The sequence below is a fragment of the Dermacentor andersoni genome, chromosome 1 (genome assembly GCF_023375885.2).
Source record: "Dermacentor andersoni chromosome 1, qqDerAnde1_hic_scaffold, whole genome shotgun sequence".
Taxonomy (NCBI): Eukaryota; Metazoa; Arthropoda; class Arachnida; order Ixodida; family Ixodidae; genus Dermacentor; species Dermacentor andersoni.
Window position 1 is genome coordinate 351,657,473 of NC_092814.1, and position 14,764 is coordinate 351,672,236.

General features: G+C 47.1%; 1 long non-coding RNA gene across 5 annotated transcripts in view; it reads right to left on the bottom strand.

The window, feature by feature from the left end:
- The window catches only part of LOC129381316 (uncharacterized), a 40,184-nt gene that overhangs the window by 12,174 nt on the left and 13,246 nt on the right, over positions 1–14,764 (bottom strand). For 4 of the 5 annotated variants that reach the window (XR_008609517.2, XR_008609520.2, XR_008609516.2 and 1 more), the window contains exon 3: positions 3,902–4,046. This is a non-coding gene — a long non-coding RNA (uncharacterized lncRNA). The remainder of the gene's footprint in view (positions 1–3,901; positions 4,047–14,764) is intronic. The other variant, XR_008609519.2, reaches the window with a different exon arrangement.

The following is a 14,764-nucleotide window of genomic DNA, read 5'->3' on the forward strand; positions in this document are numbered from 1 at the left end:
ATCGGAGGTCTATAAAGAAAAACTACTTGGTTCCATGCAAGCAGTCGAAGGCATCATAAGAACACGACATCCTTGCATGCAATTTCGGTGAGGTGTCTGTAATCCAGACGAAATTGCCAACTGCTGTCTTTCTTGACAAGGACAACAGGGGACGCCCACGGACTGTATGATGGCTCGATAATGCCTTTAGTCAACATCTTATTAGAGAGTTTTAGAATAGGGGCCCCAATAGTTCGGGGCCCCAAAGAGCTTTGCGGGTGTTAGCGTTAGGGCACGTAGGAGTGAAGAGCTTTAGAATAGGGTTTTACGTTTGCGGATAGCGTCTTGCGCTGACAGCGCCACTACGGCATCAAAGAAAAGCTATTAGAAATAATTAAATAAAATATACCATTTTATGATAGGAATAATAATCTTGACTTGCGTGTATTCACGTTTAATTACAATTTAGAGGTTATTCTGTAAGCAGCAAACAATTAGTTGCGCTTAGTTTTGAGCAAATCAACTTTACTAGCCTTCACCAGCCAAGCTTAGCCGTGTTAGGCCTACGAGCCATAATATCCACAACCGAATTCAAAATCACTGGCGTCTAATGAGCCAATCTTCATAACACACGCTAGTTGAGAGAAAGCGATAACCGCAGTCACTTCTCCTAGCTTGCGAACTTCACGCGTTACTGCGAATCGAACCCAGTTTTGTGCTAGGTTAGAGCCATCGCTTCGATGGGTGCCGCCATGTTTGCCGACGCAAAGCTTTTGGGGCCGCTATTTGGGATCCCGCTAAATCGGTGAAATAGCGTTCCCAACGCAAAACCCAAACGCAGTTTGCGTCTCGCGCATGCGCAGTGGCTTCGACGCTATTTCTTTGGGGCCCCAAAACGTTTGGGGCCCCTATTCTAAAACTCTCTATTGACTTCTAGTTGTATCACTTCTTATTAAGCATGTGAAACACGGTACGGCCGGCAGGATATCGGATTGGCATAGCCGGTGTAAATACGATGGGTGATCACTGTTGTCTGGGCTAAAGGGCGGCTGTCAAGGCAAAAAATGTTGCAGTAAATTTCCAAGAGACGGCGGAGGTCAGCAGCATGTGCCGGAGGATGATCAGGTGCAAGCATCTTGCAAGTTCATCTGTGAGAGTCAGTGAATCAAAGGTTCCTGTAGACAGCAATGAAATTTCGGCATCAAGAGCTGATATCTTGGAATCATTCATAGGTGAGATGTCACCCAATGACATGCCTCTGGGAAGAACTTGATTCGAGCAGTTAAAATTAAGGAGAGGGAGCAAAGTCTGATTGCCTGTGAGCACGGTATGGGGAACAGCCAAATTTCTTTCAAGCAGTATGTCAGCGGTGGGAGATAGTACATAGATGCTGTCAGGAAGAGATGGGAACAGCAGTAGAATGATGTACCTACGTAGTGGCTTGAGGTGAACAGTGGATGTCTTCGGGAGAGCATAACCGTGGTTGTGTGACTGGTGGACTATAGCAGTCGTGGCGCAGTTCAAGCGAATGACACTAGATGCCCAATCAAAGAGGGCTGAATGGGACGACAAAAAGTAAGCCGTGTATAAGTTGTAAGGTCATTGTTCCAAAATGGCAAACAAAACAGTCATTAGGCATCCCGCGATGTCAATGAGAGCGGTGCACATACCAAGCACGGTAGGCGCTCCTCCCTCGGCGACACGGAGGGTGCATGATCCAGCAGGTGTGAGAACTTTGTTCAGGCGTCGGCACAATTGGGCACTCATCACGAATACATGCACGCCAGTGTGAATGAGCGCTGGGACACTGACGCCATCCACTAAAATGTCCTTCAATTTCTGTATGGTAGGCAAAGTGATCAGAGAGTTTTGTGGCAGAGGCATCAATGCAGCATCACCTCCGGGAGCTGCATCACTTAATTTTCTGGAAACAGGCACCGGTGCTGCATCGGGGCCAGTGGGCGATGAGGCTGCGGCGATAAGGACGATGGCTAACAAGCTGGTGGCGAATGGGACTAATCACGTCGGAATGATGACAAGGGACTGTTCCAAAGAGCACGAACATCACTCTTTGGCTGTTGTGGTGCCGATGGAGGTTAGTAACGATGCTTACTTTGTTCGGGGCGATAAAGAGACAGTACTGCTATTACAATGGCATCAGCAACGTGACCGATATGCCAGCGGGCAAAATAGATTGGCCGATCGTCTGCGGTTCGCCACTCGGCTCGATTTCAGTAGCGTACAGGATACCGTGGACCAATCGATGGACCTGAAGCATGAGACAGCTGTGAAGCGGCAACAGCACATACAGAATGAACTCCAAGATTAGCTAGTTCTTCGCAGACTATTGCCTGCCAAAACGTTGCTGTAGGCAAGTTGTTCGATTCCCTGGACGAGAAAAAGGGGCTGTAGGAGCCACGGCTTCAAGTTCTCACCTTACTATCCGCGTCAGGTCATCTGATGGTTATGGTTGCTGCATTCGTAACCTGTCGTCACAATAGGATGTCGCAGCTGTGTTCGGCAGGTGTGCAAATGGCATTGCAATGAGGCAACTCTTGGCCTGTTCAAAGTGTTTACACTCTTTTATGATGCCCTGTACTGTTCCACAATTTTTGTGCATGAGCAGGTTGAAAGCACCATGAGCGAACCTTGTCTGATTCAGCCATATCACTGTCGGCCTTACAGCACAGAGCCAGCACGTCCCGGATGTAAGAGACGTACGATTCTGTGCACGTCTGGGTGCGGGTCGCTAGTTCTTTCTTAGCGGTGCTCTTCCACCCGGCAGGACGGCCGGACAAGTCCCTCAGCTTCTGTTTGCATGTGTCCCAGTCGTTAAGCACTTCCTCGTGGTTGTCATACCACACCTTCACCGTGCCTTGAAGGTAGAAGACCAAGTTAGCCAACATAATCGCCGGATCCCATTTCTTGTGGGCACTTATACATTCATACATGGCGATCCAGTCTTCCACGTCGAGGTGGCCAGTGCTGCAGAACGTTCCTGGATCCCGCGGCTGAACCAGTACAACCATCGGGGTTGTAGGCGCTGATGTGGGCCGCGCCATGTCGGGTCCTGCTTTGTCTGTCATGTTGTCCAGTCCGAGGTGATGACCACTGCGGAGCTCTGTTGTTGTTTCTCGTGGGTACCCCACATCTCTCACCAATTTGTTACATTGCAGAAGTAACACATAATGATGTATTCAGAATACTTACAAGAGACACAACGATGTAAAAGCAAGATGGCTGTCGAGACCAATTCCACCTACACACGTTAAATTGTCTTCTTCTGACTGGCGCCACTCTTGGTTGCGTCGTAACAATAGGTTCTTTTATACTTCTATATCTATTTACTCTTCTTTGTCATTGCAAAGTGTTGCAGGCAGCACTATGTGTCGATGTAACGTGAGAAAATGTATGTCTGACGCAAGTGTATGAAACAAAAACAGGAACAATGGCTTGACTGCCCATTGTATTCAGGCAGAGAAACCTCTCAACCTTTTTCATTAAATATGTGCCAATCCCAAAATTAATGAATTGTAAACTGGGCCGATCATAAAGGCAGTGCAGTGTGGATAGCATGTCAAGCTACTAGCTGCGACTATGGAAGGACAGGTCGAAACTAACATTTTTTTTGTTTTTCCAATCAAATTGTTGCTATGTCATGGGGCTCGCGCGCCATCTCAAAGCACCTGGGGTGCGTAGTTATTCTCTCATGCCATAAACGTGTGTGGCCTACAAGGTGGAGCATTGAGCTAGTGTACTGGGAAGGCCTGGTTCAAATCCCACCATCGCCTATGCAATTTTTTTTTAATTGAGTGACAGCTTGTTTGAAATTATTGGCAATATCGGCCTGGCAAGACAGCCAGCACACGCAAAATTGCCAAAAGGGATAAAGGAAGCTTTGCAATAAAATGTGTGTACAAACCAGATGTGAGAATAAGTCAGCACCCACCCAAGCAATGCACCAAAGGTGACAGCTTTGGCCATCTGGGGTGGCATGGGAGACTGCACACCGCTATTCAGGCCCGGATATTCTTGTTTTGAATTCATCAGCCCAATGACCTGGAAGTCTGGAAAGTTAAAATAGCTTGTTTGTACACTCATTTTCATGATTCGCAGCCAATGTAGTGTACACTTGGCAAATAATGTAGTCACACAAGGCACACATCGTGAGTTTCGCACATTTTTGAATGTGTTCATAACAAGTCTTCCAATATGCACAAGGTACAGGGTCCTCCACTGCTAGGGTGAACACGGCTCAGAGGAGCATCGCACCGCGGAGTGGCAGTGCGTCCGGCACAGCCACACATCGAACGAAGTGGCGCAGACGCACTGGGTACTAAGGGAGGTGCTTCGCGTCATGTGCTACAACGCTGGGGCGCACTACTCTAGCTTTGCAGCGAGTACACGTCACCAAACGCAGGCGACCAAGGTGGCTTCGCAGGAAAGCGTGCCTCACTCACTGGAGCATTTGTGTGTAGCTTGCGAACAGAGTGCTTAGGCAATATGCATGAGCAGAAACAAGCTTGAATGAATGTGTGCTTTTTAGTGGTGCAAGGGCGAGGTATGGCCAAAGAGTGCCATGCAATTGTTAGTGACTTCACAGTGGAGTGATGGGTTCTATGAAGTTGATGTGACGTGGCTGTAAAGGTGCCTAAACATAGTCGCTGTAAAGTGCGTAAAATTTACATATCATAAGATTATGGCGATGACTAATGACGTGTACAATGAGCTTTAAAGTGCATTGCGAAAAATGATATGATATACAAAACATGTCAGATGCAAATATTGGCCACAGCACTACTGCCTCGTTAGAGCCCTTGAAACACAAGGGCCTGGAGGCATGTGCTATGCAATACTGCTATCGCAGCGGCATCTTCTGAAGAAAGGAAGCGCTACGGACGTATCGGACTAATAACATGTAGGACAACATTATTCAAGAAACTGAGAACTGCTTTGGAGTTAAAAAGCAGTTCGTTACCAAAAAACATAGCCGGGTGAAGTGGGACAAAATAGCGGTATGCCAGAGGAAAATGTTTCTTTCTCTCAGCTTCGGCTTCCCAACACTCCAGTACGACGGTCAGCCTTTCCCCACATCTACCACAGGTTGGAGGTCCATTTCCAGTAAGTAGAAAATTATGGGAGCCAAATGTGTGTCCTATTCTGAGAGGACAGAATAGGACATCTGTTTGGTGTGACTTTGTTGCAGAGGGCCAGAAACCTAACTGTGGCTTGATCATGTGCAGTTTATTATTTGTTTCAGCATCATGCAAGGTTGCCAGTGGTTTCGCAGTTTCCTTCGTAAGATAGGCTTCAGATCTGTAGCAAGAACCGCAGCAATAAGAGTAGCTTGCGATGTAGTGGATGTGGCCATTTGGTCTGCTAGAACATTACATTCGGTGCCTCTATGACCAGGTACCCAGCATATAATGGCATGCTGGTTAGATATGTACGCTCTACACAGAACAGAGTAGAGCTCAATAAGTATAGAGTTTTGTGTTTACAGAGCGACTTCAGGGCTTTTACGACACTTAGGGAGTCTGTAAACACGACTGTTTTTCGAAGTTTTGATTCCCTTATATGCTTCACTGCCGACAATAGTGCATAGGCCTCGGCTGTATATATACTTGTTTCCGGGTTCAGTATGCCCCATTCTGAGAAAGATGGGCCAGTGGCTGCGTAAGACACCCCTGCATGTGACTTGGAAGCGTCTGTGTAAAACTCAGTGCAAAAGTACTTATACTGGAGTTCTAGGATCTTAATATGTGCCCCTGGCACATGTTTCGTGACCTCTACAAACGATGTATCACAGTCTACGAGCTGCCACTGTCATGGCGGTAACAGTTTCGCTTGAGTCATAGGGCAATGTTCAAATACTGGAACACCCATTTCCTCAATGAGGTTTCTCACAAGCAAAGCGAATGGCTTCCTCACTGGAGGTCAGTTATAGAAGAGCGTGGCAGTGGCCATATCGTTTATGGTTGAATAAGAAGGATGTTCAATGTTCACTTGTACAGGAAAACCTGGTTGAACATAAAACCATCGAACATAATGCATTTTGTATCTGCATAAACCGTACCAGCTTGTTGCGTACGTATCGGTTAAGAAGTAGTGTTTTCACTTTTCGTCGCGTGATCACGGCGGTACATCGTCCCCGTTGGGAGGGCCGGCAGAATAACAAGCCTCAGAGATCCGAACAGCCTCCAAGCACTCCAAGCGCAAATGCAGAGGGTACTTGGAAGGGTGAAGCATTCATCCATCTGTCCATCCGAAAAGCCACATCAACATCAACATCATTTCGGCACCATAGAGAATAGTCGGCACCGTGCCAGAGAGCGTTCTTTATTTTCTACGAGAGAGCGTTGCGACGCCGTGCAAGCTAGGACTCTCACCATGCCGAAACTCGAACAAAAACACTGTGTGCTTAGCATTCAAGAAAAAATGGACGTCGTTTGTGCCATCGAACGTGGCATGAAGAAGTCGGCGCTGGCACGCGAAAGGGATTCACCTTTAACTACGGTGTGTGGCATCTGGAATGCAAAGGAAAAGTTGTTCGGCAGTGCTGCTGCGACCGCGAAAAGATGTCGCATACGAGGTTCGACTTTTTCTGATGTGGAGGAGGCACTGGTGAACTGGTTAAAAGCAGCGCGGTCGAAAAACTTGCCTGTTAGCGGACCCCTACTTGTGGAGAAGGCCCTGGTTTTCGCTTCGCAGATGAACCACGATGACTTCGTATGCAGCAATGGCTGGCTGGCGAGGTTTAAGGCGAGGCATGGCGTAAACACAAGAATACTTCTAGGAGAAGGTGCCACTGGCGATGTGGATGGGGCAGAACAATGGCAAAATGGTCAGCTGAGGCACATCCTGACCGACTACGCGCCCGACGATATTTTCAACATAGATGAGTCGGCCCCATTCTTCAAGCTGCTGCCAAACAGGATGCTTGCGTTTAAAGGTGAGACATGCACCGGCGGCAAGCCTGCCAAGGACAGGATTTCGGTTGCGTTCGGTGTGAACATGTCGGCAACTGAAAAACTTCCACTTCTCGTGATTGGGAAGTCGGCCAAGTCGAGATGTTTTAAAGGCGCCCGACTGCCGTCCGGAGTTGTCTACCGCAGCAATACGAAAGCGTGGATGACTTTGAAACTTTTTGAAGAGTACATGCACCTTTCATTGACCGCCGTTTCGCGGCGAAAAACAGAAAAGTTGTTATCTTGGATAATGCGTCGGCGCATGTCGCACTTGATAACCTTGCGGCTGTAAAATTGGTGTTTCTGCCTCCTAACACCACAGCAATTGCACAACCCTTGGACCAAGGTGTCATTCGGGCTGTGAAACAGCTCTACAAAAAGAATCTGCTACGCAGAATTCTTCTGGCCTTTGAGTGTGGCAAGGTTTTTTCAATTGGCCTGCTGGGCGCAATTCACCTGCTTGAATACTCGTGGCGCCATGTTGAATCGGCGACCGTGCAGAACTGCTTCAAGCGCACTGGCTTCACGGTGTGTGCAGGTGACGCAGAGGATGCTAGCAACGCCGTTGATCAGTTTTTTGACGCCGTCGACGAAGCTTGCAAAACACTGCTCGTTGAAGTGCTCGAGCAGCACAGTGTTACACAAGGCATTTCCTTCACCGACTTCAGGGACAACAACAGCAAAGTTCAGACTTCTCCGGATATGTCCGACAAAGCTATAGTTGCCTCTGTTGCCAAAGTGTCGTGTAACGACAGCGATGAGGACGACACCGGCAGCGACAGCGCGGGCGATCCAGTTCCGACAGTGGCAGAAGCTGCACGTTATGTCAGCCTCATGTGGGTATTTGCCGAGAAGAGGGGGCTGGTGGAAAAGCTGGCTCACGGCTTAAGTGAGTTTGAGGCGGCTGTCGTTGCTGCTAGGCCGCCGCGGCATCAAACAAAGATTACAGACTTTTGTCGCCCAAATTGAATAAATAGTGTACGTTTTTTGCCCTTTCTTTGCACTTTCTCAGAGTTCCGTTTTTGACAGGTAAGTGGGCGATCTCATGCTATTTCGTTTAAGCAGTACTACCGTTTAGTACGTACCTTTTGCGAGCTCCGGCCAATTACAGTTTAACGAGGTTTCACTGTACTCTCAGAAAATATGTAAAACTGCTGTATGATCGCTGCAGATGAAGTGGCCACTGATTTGACTCTACGTAGAGGCTCTGGATTGGACTTGTCCTGAAAGCACCGATTGCAAGACGGATACCTAGGTGGTGGAAGGGGTCTAGGATTTTTAATGCACTTTGTGTTGCAGAATTATAAATTACAGCTTCGTAATCAAGGCCGGGAACAGACAAGACTGTTATATAAGTTCAGAAGGCACATTCGATCACTACCCCATGTTGTGCATGACAGAAGCTTTAGAAGGTTCATTGTTTTCAGACATTTCATTTTCAGATTTTTAATATGGAGAATAAACATGAGCTTAAGAGTCTAAAGTGATTCCCAGGAACTTATGTTGGCTGCTCACAGAGAGTGAGCAGCCAACATAAGCCAGCAACATTTTAAGCCAGCAAATAAAAGAGACCCCTATTGTGTTCATCTGCACTTTGAGGACACGTTACTGGAACAAGTTACAGAGCAAAAGTTCTTGGGCGTATGGTTTACAGAGGACCTTACTTGGAATACTCATGTTGACAAATTAAAAAGTGAGCTATCTCGAGTTACTGGCTGCATGTATAAAATACAAAATATACTACCCACCTGGTTGAAACAAACATTATATTACTCACTTTTCTATTCAAAACTCAGTTATGGCATTTTAGTCTGGGGAACTACGACAGCTTCAAACTACAACAAACTAATCATTGTACAAAAGAAAATATTGAGAATAGAGAGTTTTAGAATAGGGGCCCCAATATTTTGGGGCCCCAAAGAGCTTTGCGGGTGTTAGCGTTGGGGCACGCAGGTGTGAAGAGTTTTAGAATAGGGCTTTGCGTTTGCAGATAGCGTCTTGCGCTGACAGCGCCACTACGGCATCTAAGAAAAACGATTAAAAATAATTAAATAAAATATACCATCTTATGATATGAATAGTAATATTGACTTGCGTGTATTCGCGTTTAATTACAATTTAGAGGTTATTCTTCAAGCAGCAAACAATTAGTTGTGCTTAGTTTGGAACAACAAAACCAACTTTACGTGCCTTCACCAGCCAAGCTTAGCCGTGTTAGGCCTACGAGCCATAAAATCCACACTCGAATTCGGAATCAGCGGCGTCTAATGAATCAATCTTCATAACACACGCTAGTTGAGAGAAAGCGATAACTGCAGTCACTTCTCCTAGCTTGCGAACTTCACGCATTACCGCGAATCGAAACCAGTTTGGTGCTAGGTTAGAGCCGTCGCTTCGATGGGTGCCGCCATGTTTGTTGACGCAAAGCTTTTGGGAACGCTATTTGAGCTCCCGCTAAATCGGTGAAATAGCGTTCCCAACGCAAAACCCAAACGCAGTTTGCGTCTCGCGCATGCGCAGTGGCTTCGACGCTATTTCTTTGGGGCCCCAAAACGTTTGGGGCCCCTATTCTAAAACTCTCTAATGTGCGAAAACTATGTGGGTGACAAACGAGGACTCCGAACAAAACCACTCTTCATTAAATATAGCATGCTTAAAGCAGATCAAGTTTATTATTTCAAACTACTCCAGTGGATATATAAATATAGGCTGCACACAATACCTGTCGACAGTTGCACCTCATACCCAATACGTAAACCACACTATGTAAAGCCCGCCACAAGAAATTACGGAAAGCAAACATTGAATTATCAAATGATTAATACATTAAACAGTGATCACTTTAACGTACAATACACACAATCCTTCCACAGCTTCAAAAATGACTGTAAAAACCTATTAGTGTGCAGTGACATTGCATTTTCATTTTGAGTAACATGTGCTCATCCCTGATAACACATGTAACCTCAGTTATGTTAGATTTTTCTCAGCGCTTCTAAATCATGTTTGCCATTGTTTCGGCATTTACATTGTGTATCAGTCTAAACCTTCGTTTTTTTTTTTCTGAAATGTTTCAATGTACTGATCTACTTACTGTATGTGCTATTTATTTTCGAGCAAGTGATTCTATGGTTTTTTTTCTTTGTTGACTTCTGGTGTAAGCCAATTTTATTGTTATATAATACTTATTGCATATGTATCTTCTGCTTTTTCGAAATCTATCCCGTTGAAGCAAAAGTAATGCTTTGGAGACATGTGTTCTGAATAATTGAATTTTTCGTTGCTGTGTGCTGTGTGTTAAAGATAGGTTCGACAAATATGTATGTGAATGATATGTCATGCTGCCTTGAACTGTAGGGGCGCAGAGGCTCTGTCAGGCATCTTGCCTTTACCTCTGCCCCCTACACGGAGAGAATCCGTGAAACAAACAATAAAGAAAGAAAGAGTTGATCTCCCTTGATCGTAATACTAGGCAATGGTGCTACCTTACTTGAGAAAAGTATGCAGGTACTTTTTTGGGTGTTTATTTTGAAGCCATTCTCATCCGTCCATTTAGACAATTTGTTTATTCCAAGCTGCACTTGTCGTTTGCAGATAGCAATATTGCATGATTTGAAACTGACTTGCACATCATCGACATACACGGAATAAAACATTGCGCATGGAACGACTGTATGCAGGCTGTTCATTTTTACAATAAACAGTGTGCAACTAAGCACGCCCCCTTGCAGAACACCAGTTTCTTGGGTGAATGGTTTAGATAAAGCATTGCCTGCTTTTATGTGAGAAATGCAGTTAGACAGATAGCTTGCAAATTTGTTTAACATGTTCCCACGGACGGCCATCGCAGAAAGATCGCGGAGGATGCCAAATCGCCATGTCGTGTCGTACGCTTTCTCTGGGTCTAGAAATACTGAAAGTAAAAGCTGCTTATGAATAAATGCATCTCTGATGTTTGCCTCAATGCGGACAAGGTGGTCTATTGTTGACCTTACCTCGCTGACATCACATTGAAGGGGGACTAGCTTGTTGTTACATTCTAGGAAGCAGATTAACATCGGTTTACCATTTTTTTTCAAGAACCTTGCACAGACAGCTTTTTAGCGCTATTGGCCTGTAGCTGCTGGCTAAGGCTGGGTCTTTCCTTTGTTTAAGTTAACAAGCTTCTCAGCTTGTTTACCTACTTTACATCACCTTATCAATGTCATGAAAGGATTGATCAATGATTCCTCTAAATAAGAATTCGACATCCCGCGACACATATGCGACAATGGACAGCACCGCTTCGGCAATGCGCGGCTGTGCCGGACGCACTGGCGCTCCGCGGAGCACTGCCACGCTGAGCCATGTTCACCCTAAGAGTGGACGACCCTGTACCTCTGCTTAGGAAGATGAGAAAACATAGTAACAGCTGAGATTCTGTGATGGCAGCAGGCATCAGGAATAAAAAATGGTTGAGATTTCCCAATGGTAGATACAAATGCTTGGATGTTGTACAAATGGCTACAAGCAGCAATGACTGAACTTATGGTTCTTGCAGCCAAGTAAGCACTGTCGATCCCTTCCGTGCTATGGTATTACACCTGAAATCTAAACAAAACTGGCCCAATGCGGATGACCTGAGCACATTTTTGGTCGTGTTTACCAGAAACATGGATGAACCTGCTCGTGCAAGGCACAGAAGAGGTTAATTTTAGGCACATCATGGTCGACCAAAATGCACCTGGGACTGGTGTCGCATAGTTGTGCGTCAGCTCACCATGCAAAAGCTGCAGTAAACCGTAGACAGCTCTCCTAGTCGTTGGTTGGCAAAATGAGTGCCCCTCACTCAGACTGGCTTAAAGATATTGTAACGAATGAGATGGGTTTATTTACAAGATGATCGAGGGGGCGTAGAGACAAGACTTCAGGGAGTCAGGCATTCCTTCTTTTTGTCAACTCTGCCGTGTAGCATAACATCTTCCTCTGGTGCAGACGAAGCTCGCCGAGCGAGTTAGGATACCACATGATTGGTAGTGCTGGTTTCCGGAACCCTATGATGGTAGTGCTTCAGGCGGGTGACACGAACCACTTGTGTCTTCCGCGAACAGCAATTATTGGAGGTCAGTTTTGCTATGACACAGCTGATGTCATTTAATTGGTTGGGTGTCACGAATGGACCACTATACGTTCAGATAAACTTGCGATACAGGCGTTTCTTCCGCATGAAGAGTCTACAGTAAAATGTGAACATCTGGATCGAAAGTGACAGGCATTGCCGGGCACCATAGTGTGCCTGGGTTGAAACTTGTTGTGAAGAGTGTGTTCTTAGGCAAGCAGGCTGACACGCTTCTTCAGCATGAAACAATGTCTACACGATGCATGTGTCCTTGTTCAGTGTGAATGGCAAAACTTTGTCCAAGAACGTTTGGGGACTGTGAGTATACAACAGATAGAAAGGCATGTAGCCGGTTACTTCGTGGTTGGCTGTATTGTATGCGTACATGATAAGAGCAGTATGTCATCCCAATTCTTGTGATCAGCTGAGACGTACAGTGACAGCATGTTGGTGCGCGTACGATTTGTGCGTTTGGTGAGGCCATTTGTTTGTTCGTAGCATGGCGTTGAATGGCGATAAGTAGAACCTTAAAGGTGCAGATCTTCAACCTCATCGGCGGTGAATTGCTGTCCACGATCACTTATAGCAACACGTGGAGCGCCATGGCGTAGGATGACAGACTGAAGCACAAAGTGTGACACATCGGTGGCAGTAGCAGAGGTAACGGCCACAGTCTCAGTATAGCGAGTCAAGTAGCCGATGCACACAATAATCCAGCAACAGCTGGTAGAGCTCTTGGGAAAGGGGTCCAGCAAGTTATACCAACTTTTTTAAATGGTAAAATAGGTGGTTTCACTGGTTGCAAAAAGCCTGCAGGAGGCGTCGCCGGCTTCTTATGACATTGGCAAACTGGACAACTGCCAATGTATTGTCTTGTGCTCTTCTATAGCTTCAGCCAGTAAAAACGCTAGCGTAATTGATGAAACGTGCAAACAAAGCTGAGGTGACCCGTTACGATGTCATCATGCATGGCGCGAAGAATCTCAGTACGCAGGCGTTCGGGAACGACGAGGAGCAACGAAGCGCTGTCAGCAGAGTAGTTCTTTTTGTAAAGCAGGCCGTCACAGAGTGTAAACGGCGTGGCCTGACCTGATGTGCGGGTGGCCTCCGATAGGGGTACCAGTGTGGGATCGCAACATGGTTCACATTTAAAGGTACTGATGTCGACAAACTCGGTAATGATGGCAAGGTAGTCGTCGAAGTCGTCGTTGTTTGCATAGGAGTGTGGCGACGGGAGAGGAAACAAGCAGTTGGCATCGGTATGACACCGACTGCTCTTGTAGCCGACAGAAAAGCTGCACTCTTGAAAGCTTAACAATGCCCAACGTGCCAGCCATCCAGAAGGATCCCACAGTCCAACAAGCCAGCAAAGGGAATGATGATCCGTCACCACCTTGAAAGGGCGACCATATAGATATGGTCGAAACTTCTGGATGGCGAAGACTACTGCGAGGCATTCCAATTCAGTGACAGTGTAAATTCACTCCACTATCGTCAGTGTCCAACTTGCGTACACAATGACGTGCTGGCGCCTATGATGAAGTTGAACGAAGATGGCGCCAACGCCCACACCGCTAGTATTAGTGTGTAGCTAAGCCATGGCCTCTGGATTGAAATGGCGCAAGACTGGCCCAGAAGTTAGGAAGTACTTCAGCTGACGGAATGTGTCCTCGCACTCAGTAGTCCATACGTACAGATTGTCTTTGTGAAGGAGGCACGTGAGTGGGTGAGTAAGTTGGGCAAAATTATTAATAAACCAGCGGAAATACGAACACAGGCCAAGGAGACTTCTAAGGAGCTAAAATTGCGCACTGCAGCAATCTTTTCAGGGTCAGGTTGTATACCATCTTTGTCGACGAGAATACCGAGCCTGACGTTCACCAAGTGACACTTTGAATTTAAAACCAGTCCAGTGTTCTGTATGCGGTCCAGCATGATGCCAAGTCGCTGATTGTGCTTCTCGAGTGTTTTCCCAAAAATGATTACGTCATTGTCACGCATAAGTTAACGCCTGGTACGCTTGCTTCAGCGGGCGGAAGGAACACACGAACGCAAGATGCAATACACACGTAACATTCATTCACTAGGCTATTTTAGTAACAGGAACACACGGTAAGATTCAACACTTATCACACACGGAATGCGTCCACCCTTGCTCAGCTTTCCGCTCACACTACCGCGTTTACAAACGTCTGTGCGGCAATCGTCTATTCGCTGTAGTAGTGGCGCTTACAGTACCGGTTCTGTTCGACGCGGGTATCGGCGTCCCCCGGTCTGTGGTCCGTCGATGCGATCTGGTCGTCGTCAGTCGTTGTTAGTGTCCGGCGTCCCCGATGCCCCGGCCGACGTGACGAAGGCACGGTCGCTGAGGGGCTGTCGCGCTCCGGCAGAGCGCGGCTCGTGCCGGCTGGCGCTCCCGGTGCGCGCCGGCCCAGCGTAGTTCTCCGGACGTGACGGTGACTGGCTGTAGCCAGCCTCCGCACGTCTACGTTCAGCGGCACAAACGCTGACGTGTCCTGGCAGGTAGGTCCGGGCCAGCGGTAGTTCCAGGGACGTCGGGCATCTGCTCGCCGAGCCTGGTACTCGGGCGGGACGTCGATGTGTCGCCGAGGAACTGGGGCAGGACCCAGAGAGGCGATCTCCGGCCGTCTTCTCCTGGAACGCTGCGCCCTGGCCACCACGTCCTTCCCTGCGCGCGCCCCCTTCTCCAAGATGGCGG